Genomic DNA, 9,829 nt, shown 5'->3' with positions numbered 1-9,829 from the left:
ACTACCAACTATAGCCCACATCTTACATTTGGTGTATTTTCTCCCAACTCACCTGATTAATACCGTGTATTAGCATTATACATTTGTTATAGTTCACACAAGAACATTCTCATATTTGTCCTGTCAACCACAGTTCATCCTCCATGACTGGATTCTCTGTGTTATTCAGTCTCATAATTCGTACAATCCCTTCAGTGTACACTCAGTGGCTCTCATTTCATCACAGAGTTGTGTTGTTATCACCCCAGTCAACTTTAGAACATTTTGATTACTCCAAAAGAAAAATCCCGTATCTCCTTATATCCTCCTATATTGTCTTCTTAGAATTAATATAATATCTTCTTTGCGATTGCTGCAAAAATAATACAATATTACTGTTAACTATAGTCTATAAGTTACATTAATTGTAATTTTCCCATGCATGACTATATTCTTACACTTTATAAAAGAAGGGCAGTCTTATATTTATGCTATTAACCACAATCTTCATCCACCACTGAAATCACTGTTATACATACCCTAGATCATTTCCTCAAATATTTTTCTGCCCCTTTTCCATTCTCTTCCCCTTCTGGGACACTGATAATGTGTATGTTTGTGTGTTTTGCTTTGTCATTCAATTCCCTAAGACCCTGTACCATTTTTTCCATTCTTTAATCTTTCTGTTCTCTTGTCTTTTCAATTTCAGATGTTCTGTCCTCAATTTCACCAATTTTTTCCTTCATCAATTCAAATCTGCTGCCAACATATTTTTGTAAAGATTTATTTATTTATTTATTTCCCCTCCCCCCACCGCAATTGTCTGTTCTCTGTGTCTATTTGCTGCGTGTTCTTCTTTGTCTGCTTCTCTTGTTGTCAGCAGCATGGGAATCTGTGTCTCTTTTTGTTGTGTCAGCTCTCCGTCTGTGCGGTGAAATTCCTGGGCAGGCTGAACTTTCTTTTGTGCTGGGCGGCTCTCCTTACGGGGCGCACTCCTTGCGCGTGGGGCTCCCCTGTGCAGGGGACACCCCTGCATGGCAAGGCACTCCTTGTGCGCATCAGCATTGCTCATGGACCAGCTCCACATGGGTCAAGGAGGCCCAGGGTTTGAACCGTGGACCTCCCATGTGGTAGATGGATGCCCTAACCACTGGGCCAAGTCTGCTTCCCCCAACGTATTTTTAATCTCATCCATTGTGTCTTTCATTCCCATAAGTTCTGTTACTTTTCTTTGCAGGCTTTCAAACTGTTCTTTCTGTTCACCCAGTTTGTTCTTAATTTCCTTTATCTCTTTAGTCATATTTTTCTTCAACTCCTTGAATTGATTTAGGAGATTTCTGTGATTATAATGGATTAGTTATCTTACATCCTGTGTCTCATCAGGATTTTGGGTTTGTTCATTTGGCTGAGACAGTTATTCCTGTTTCTTAGTATGGCTTGGAATTTTTTCCTAATATCTAGGCATTTGAGTATGTTGGTAAATTCACTCGGATTGTCCATTTTTCTCTCTTGCCTAGTGGTTTTGTTTCACACCTCTTCTTTGATTTTTGGTTCAACATATTCCAAGTCTTTAACATTGCTTAGCTTAAGTTACCAAAACAGGGCCAGGACCTTACTAATAGGGTGCAGACCAGATCAAGGGGACAATATACACCTAAAAGCTGTCTTTCTCCTTGCAGTTTCCTGGCTAGCCAGCAGATGGCAAATGTCGGCAAATCTTTCCAGGGAGGTGACTCTTAATCCCCACTTGCCCCTGATTCTGGTATGGTCAGAGCTGTGACAAAAAGAGGGCTCTACTGGCCAAATTCACTGAAAAGAAATCACTCTCTGTCCTCCACTCACAGGAAGAAAGTGTCTGTTCTCTCTCAGTTGACTGCAGTGAGTCATGGGTTTTACCCAAGCTATTTGCCTCGAGGGTGGGCCATGGGTGTTGTTCTGGCTGCAACATCTAATAACTTCTGGTTTTCATTTCAGCTTCTTCATCTCCTTGTCCCTCGCCTTCCTGGGGTATGTGCAGCACTCTCCTGGTATGCAGAGCCCCAAAGATTGTCTCTTGAATAGCTTTTTAGTCTTCTCCCACTGTTTTTGTGAGAGAGTTGAGCCCTGCCTATATATTCCAGTGTCATCTTCCTGGAGGTCCATCTGTGAACAGTTTTGAAGGCCAGGTAGACATCTTTCTCTACCCAGGATACTTCCTCTGACCCATTTTCAATAGTCCAGTGCTTCTCCTCTAGCAGGCTATTGTCTAATTAAAAGGGCAGAAGGGGGATAGGGGGTGGGATACATCTTATGATGTACTGCACTATGTTTGTTAAAAATCAATATTTACTGAAGCAAACATGCCATGAAATTGTGTCTCGGAATTGTTTTGTATAATTCAGAGATTTGTCTTCCAATAGAATTTTGGAAAACAAAGAAATAAAGACGATGTTTGGTGCCCATTATATGCCAGGCGTTTAATGTCACATTTAATCATCATCACAGTCCTGTAAGGTAGATGTTCATGATTCACATTTTATAGAGGAGAAAAAAGGCTCCATTGCACTAAAGTACTTGCCCAGCGTTATACACTGGAAAGAAACAGTGACTGAGTCCACATTTCCCAACTTCCTCATTCTGTACACATTTCAGTGACTCGTGTACATTTACTAACATTATTTCATTAATAAGAAGATAAAGCTGCCTCATAACATTTAGATATTAAAACCCAGCTATTTTCTGCATATCTGAAAATATTAACACATGCAATCTAGAGGTGAGAGTAAATTGCTCTGTGAAGAATAGAACTGAAATTGGGGACACGGGCCAAAGAACAAGTTGATTTTGTTACCGAGCAAGGATTTACTGCCCAATGCACACTGAGGCCAACATTATTACATCAGGGTTTTAAGAAAAAGAGCTTTATTTTTTAAAAAGATTTAATTATTTATTTCTCCCTCCTCCCTCCATTGTCTGCTCTCTGTGCCCATTTGCTGTGTGTTCTTCTGTGTCTGCTTGCATTTTCCATAGGCGGCTCTGGGAACTGATCCTGAGACCTTCTGGAGTGGGAGAGAGGCAATCATTCTCTTGCGCCACCTCAGCAACATAATCTGCTATGTCTTTTATTATCTCTTCTCTGTGTCTCTTTCTGTTACATCATCTTGCTGCGCCAGGTCTCCATGTGGAACAGCACTCCTGCACTGGTGGCACTCCTGTCGGGGCAGTACTCTGCTCAGGTCAGCACTCGCATGGGCCAGTTCACCACACAGGCCAGCTTGCCTTCACCAGGAGTACCTGGGCATCAACCCTGGACCTCCTGTATGGTAGACAGGAGCCCAATAGCTTGAGCCACATCTACTTCCCAGAAAAAGAGATTTAATGTAAGGTTGATCAGCATAGAGATAGGAGGCAAGGCTCAATCTGCCTCCCTGATCTGAGCACTAAGGGGGATTTTGTGGGAATAGGAAGTGAGAGATGGGGACAGAAATGGGCAGGCTTGACTTGGCATAGTCTGGTTGGTTACTTATAGAGTTGTCCATATGTAGTAGAGTGGACTTTAGGCCAGATATTCCTTATTGAAGGACCCCTTGCATTTGATTTGCTTCTGATGTCTCCCGTCTTCACAATCTTGTTTCCAAGGAGGTGACCTCTGTTCCTGGTCTCTCAAAGGCCATCTAAAGGACAAGAATCAGTGTTTTCTGTGCATGCTCAGGTTATGTGGTCTGCAGTTAAACAAGCTCAGACAAGAAACTGAGGACACCACCCTGCCCCCCAAGCAGGTTTTGGCCTGCCCACAGTTTCAGTATTGTTCCCAGAGTATTTCAATTAAACTATGTAAAATAATAACGAGAATCAGCTTTTAAGTATTTTTATAGAAAGTATGACCATCTGTTTAATATTTGAATTTAGTAGTTAGTGTGACAGAAGGCATATATCTCTATCTCTAGTTTTATCTCTGATCCTAACCCCTTTCTATCTCTCTCTATATCTCTACCTCTATCTCCTTATCTAGCTGTATGTGTTTTTAAGCCACAGAAATCCCAACTCAAAAAGATAATTGTATTCTCATGGAATTGAACAGTCCAAGAGCAGGTCTAGGTTGAGGCGTGGCTTCATCCAGGACTCAAAAAAGTTACCAGTCTCCATCTCTAGTTTGGTTCCTGTCTAGATTGACTCCAAACTCAGGGATAGCAAAAGCCCCAAGCACCTCTTGATTACAGCAGCTTCAAGTCTTAAATCCTTATGCCCAGTGGAGAATATGTTTTTGTGTGCCAGAATTCCTAAAAAAGGTACTAAGACTAACTCTTATTGGTCTAGCTTATATTACATTCTCACTCTTAAATCAATCACTGTGGTCAGTTGATGAGATACTCTAATTGACTTCAGTCATTAAATTTCAAGAGTGTATTGGGCTGAAGATATAAATTTTGGAGGTGTTAGTCTATAAAGGCTATTTATGTTCATAAGATTAGATGTGATCATCAAGAGAATGTAGATAGAAAAGGGAAGTGACCCAAGATATGAGGTCATACCTCATTAAAAGGTCGAGAGAAAAACCAAAAAGCAGATCTAAAAGGAACAATCAAAGAGAAAGAACAAGAACAAAAAGAATGTGTATGCCTGAAAGCCAAGTTAATATTTTTTTAGAAGGAGGGAAGATTACCTTTGTCAAATATCACTGATAGATTAAGCAAGATCAGGACCAACAGATAACTGAGGAGCAATGAGGTCATCGATGACATTGATAACAATGCTTTTAGTGAAGTGGTATGTGCAAAACCCTGATTGGGGTGGATTTATAAGAAAAACAGAGGAGAGAAATTGCAGGAAGAAAGAATAGACAAATCTATCAAGGAGGTTTGCTGCAAAAGGGGGAAGATATGGGCTAGTAGCTGGAAAAGAAGTGGAATCAAGAAAAGAGTTTTCTAAGATGGGAACAATAAACACTACATTTGTATGATAATGTTTCAATAGAAGTGAAAAAGTTACTGACGAAAGAGAGAGCAAATTGTTGCAGTAATGTCTGTAAAGGAGGTGAGAGGAGGTAGGATCCAGTAACGGGATAGTCTTTGGACAAGGACATGGAAAATTCACCTGTAGTAATTGGAGAGAAGGAAGGATGGTGGACACTGTGTTGATGTGCGGATGGCAATATGTGGACATCTCCTTACAATTGCTTTTGTTTCTTGGGTGAAGTAAGAAGAAAAGCAACAAGCTAACAGTGAAATGGGAAAGGAGATATTGGGGGCTTGCAGAGAGAAGGAAATGTGGCATTGCTTTTAGGAGAATGGGAGAGTGTATGGATACTGGGGACAGAATATATTATTGAACAGCAACTTAAGGGCTCATTGGCAGCTATTTTCAAGAATTTAAAATGAAACTCATCAGTGTGATTTTATGCTTTTACTTAGTCATATTTAGTTTCTTAGGTATAGGAATGGAATAGAAAAAGAGTTAGATTTAGCCAAAGTTGTAGTATTGGCACTATAGCTATAGTGAGAGAGAGGCAGAATGAAGGGGTAAAAGATTTGATGTCATTTTCTTGGTTTAAGCTACCATCTTTCTTACTAAAATTACTGCAACAGCCTCGTAAATGATGTTCTTGCCTTAATCTGCTCCTCTCAAACTTAGCACTATAGCCAGAGTGATTTTTTTTTTTTTGTAGAACAAATTTGATATCACTTATTTTAAAACCTTCAATGGATACCCACTATGCTAAGGATAAAATCCAAAGTTCCTAACATGTTTTATATGAACCTTTCTAATCTGTCCAATACTTACTTTTTAGCTTCATTTCTTTCCACTCCCCTTCCCACTATTGAATTCAACCAAATTTAATGGATTTCAATGGCACGTTCTTTTCAGGTTCTGGAACAATCCTTTTTTCATTTCCATACTCTCTACTAGATAACACCAATTTGGCTTATGTAATACCCACAGGATCATGAATTAAGATCCAGAAAATGTCTTTTGAGGGGATACATAATTCAATCTACCACATTGCGGAAAAAGGAAAAAAAAACAGGCTCTGAACAATCAGATCAGAGGGACAGGTAGATTTCAGTGGGAATATCAGAGAAGCAAAAATTTGAAAGCAAAACTAACATGGCTGATCTATGGTGAGGAGCACCTAGTCACAAAGATTCTGGATGAGGAGAACAAAACTTGAAAAAATAAAAGTTAGTAGACTGATGACTGATATTGGAGACAAATTTTTCCCACAACATGATTTTGATCAGGGCTGACCCTCTAAATAAATATGCCTGTAAAAAAAGATAAAAATCTCATGATGAAGGATAGCCACATTATATTCATCTTCTTAAAATTCTATCCATCTTTACCTGACTGTAGATACATTCTGAATAAAGATAATTTTACCATCATGGAACCCACAGTCCTAACTCTTGTTCCCAATGTAAGAGCAAATATCCTCTTTTCTTTATGTTCCAACCATAATTGGAAAAAATATGATACATTTATTAAAAATCAAGTGAAAATGGTTGTTATGATTTATTGAGTTACCTCCTCAAGAAAAATTGCATTTTTATAGTGAAAGAAACCTCAAACCAAAGTAATGAATCTAATCACGGAATCTTGTCATCAGCAACAAATAGAGTGATTTGGTTTTTGTAATAGAAGAAATCTTCCCGGCGTATATAAAACTCTGCCCAAGTGAAAACCAGCCATTTCCTGTTTTCTAGACCCATAATTTTTAGCAGGTCAAGCTACCGCAACTTAGCTTTGCTCCCTAATGACTTCATCATAGTCCAAAAACAAGTTCTGTTGATTCCCACATTGATGTCTTTATTTTTTTCTGCCATAATCCCCTTCCCACAATGGTCCCCAACTTTTCTCTTTTTTTTTTTTTTACATTATTTTCTGTTATTTTTTAAATTAAAGTTAATAGAGAACAAGGAATGTTACATTAAAAAACATAAAAAAACAAAAAACATAAGATGTTCCCATATAACCCACTCCCCACCCTCACCTCATCATTTTTGTAAATTGTATTTTTGAAGATACATACATTAAAAAAAATGTTACATTAAAATATATAAGTGGTTCCTGTATACCCAACTTCTCTACTCTTGATCCATTCAAATTATGCCTATTCTTCAAGGTCAAGTCATGGCCCTCCTTTTATGGTTGAAAGGAAATTCAAAGATAAAACATTATTCCCTTTATTGGTTTTCAAAGATACTTGGGTGTCTTAGGGTATGTCTGTGGTAGGAAAGTAAATGATGAATAGGTTCTTTCTTCTTCTAGCAAATATCCCCTCCATTCTTTTCTGTTTTACACACATGATTTCTTTTGAATACTGTGCCATCCTATTAAAAAATAAATTAAAAACCTTAGAATATTATTAATCTAGATTCTAGATAAATCCTTTCATTTTACAAGTAGAGAAACTGAAATTCAGATTTATAGATATTTAGTGGGAGAACCAAACATAGCCATCTCTTTTCCATTTCATTCCGGGGTTCTTTGCACTTGTGTATCTTTGCACACTCCTCTGACTAGTTTAGTTCCTTTGTTCACAAATATTCACTGATTACACAGTGCAGATCCTGTGCCAAGACCTCTGACAAGCAGGAGCTTGTAGCTGCTCTCAAAGAGTTTCTAGTTTCATGGGAGAAAGCTATCAACAGATGATTACTAAATCATGAGAAAGATGCAATAATAGGGTATCTATAATGTATTTATATCAGTTTAATTTATTGCCTATTGTTTTCATGTGTATTAAGTATATAGCCCCACCTTCAACATAAACTTTTTGTACACAGAGTTTTTATTTGGTTCTTTGGATCTTCCCTCATTTCTGCTTAATGTCTAGCATCTAACACAGGGTCTGTCTCTTAGAAGGACATCAATAAAACTTACTGATTGAATGGGGCTAATCCCATGTTTTACCTCCTGTAAAACAATGACTGTATGATTATGCCAATCAAGAAATGTGGAGCACTTTCTGAATCAGAATGCCTCTAACCCTATAAAAAATTTAGTTTATAAAAACTAAGTTGGGATGAAGTTCTTTGACATGAAGGAGGAAGATGACATTAGTGATATCTAACACTGAGCCACATGCTGCCCACAGTATTTTATTTGCATTATTTAACTTAATGATCACAAGTACCCAATTCTATTATTATTATTATCACTAACATTTCACATGTAAGGATACCAGAGCACAGAGACTTTAAAGAAACTTTCAAAATCAGAAAATCACACAGCCAATGGGGAGCTGGGATTTTAACCCAGTCAGTCTGACTTAGATGTACAAGTTCAACCAAACTATCATAATTTTCCCTTTGACCCACTTCCTGTCTTAGCAAAACAAAACGTCTTTTCAGGCCCTGTATTTTATTTTTTCAAAACTGGCTTTCTTTTAACCAGGATGATTGCTTAGTTTAGGAACAGAGATATTTTTTTACATTTTGTACAGCATTCATTTTTCCATCTACTGATATTAAGATAATTACAATGCACCTGATTATTCATATTTTCTCAAACTGGTAATAACATCAGAAGATTTGGAAACCAGATTTTCTGGATGTCTGCCTCTTGGAAGGACCTTAATAAAATGTATTGAAGAAAAGAATAATTGAGTCCAGAAGAATTGAAAACCAGATTAATCTGTATGAAACGCTACTGCATATTTCTCCCTCTCTCCCTTCTCCCCAATAAGACTATCACTTATTTAAAATCATTTCTGCATCATGAGGTCATTCTTTGTTGTGCAGTGATTAAAGGCTAGGACAATTTGTTTTCCATCATGCAGAAGCTAATATTAGATAACCTCTGCTCATGAGCAGACAGGCTACTTTAAGCCTTTCTTTCAGAACTGGGCCAGCTCTCCAGAGATCCCAGACTCCTTATTTGGAGATGGGATCTATAAATTGACTGATAATCACACATACCAAAAGGCTTTGAGAAAGCCTTTGAGAATATTAACTTGCCCACTTGCTACTCACTGAAATGTAAATGAAAGAGGATAGCTTTTACAAGATGTTTACTACTTTTTTTGATGAATGTACAAGTTCATATTTACATATAGGATCTTCCTATATTTTTGCTCATGAATTTAGATTTGGATTCATGGTTATGCTGTCAGAACAGACCTATACTGCATATTTTTTATTTACAGTATCTTAGAGATGTTTCAGAATACATTTCTCACATATCCAAGGAGACAGCCATCCTAGCCTTTCAGTCTGCTAAAGGGCAAATGGAAATCACTGTTGCCTCTCAAAGGAAAGACTGGGAGTTTAAGGACAATAAAGATTTTTAAAGAACAAATGGCAACTTAACAAGACAAACAATGGTTAATGCACAAGAAAGTCATTAAATAGCTATTGCCTTTCAAAACATCAGAGAAGTTCCAGCTTTAAATTCCTAATCTTGTTAAGGTAAGACTTTGTCAATCAGCTCAGCTGGAAAATTGGATTATACATTGACCCATGGTCGGATGAGTTGCAGAATATCTTTCAGGACCAGAAATCAAATAAAAATAATTTAAATAAATTCAGTTATTCCTTGATGGAGGACATAAATATTCTCTAGCCATCACTTTTTTTGTTCCTACAAAAAGATAAATGCTACATAAATAGAGAACCCCAAGGAATGAGTAAAGATACTATCTAGAACAAAATTATTTTCCCCACTCTACCCAATTACTAAACTTGCTGACACTACTACTGGTGGTTTCTTTCCTCAGTTATAGTTCCTTGCATTGGTATGGTTTTAGACTTTTCATGATTACTCTCACTGGCATTGGTGATTATTGGCTTAATAGCTATTTTCCTCTTCTTCTTTCTAATGGAACTCATTTTTTTTTTTTTGGCAAGTATCAGTCTTCCTTTATGTGCAGACA

This window comes from Dasypus novemcinctus, chromosome 1 (assembly GCF_030445035.2).
Source record: "Dasypus novemcinctus isolate mDasNov1 chromosome 1, mDasNov1.1.hap2, whole genome shotgun sequence".
NCBI classification, from domain to species: Eukaryota; Metazoa; Chordata; class Mammalia; order Cingulata; family Dasypodidae; genus Dasypus; species Dasypus novemcinctus.
Note: the sequence above shows the minus strand (reverse complement) of the source record.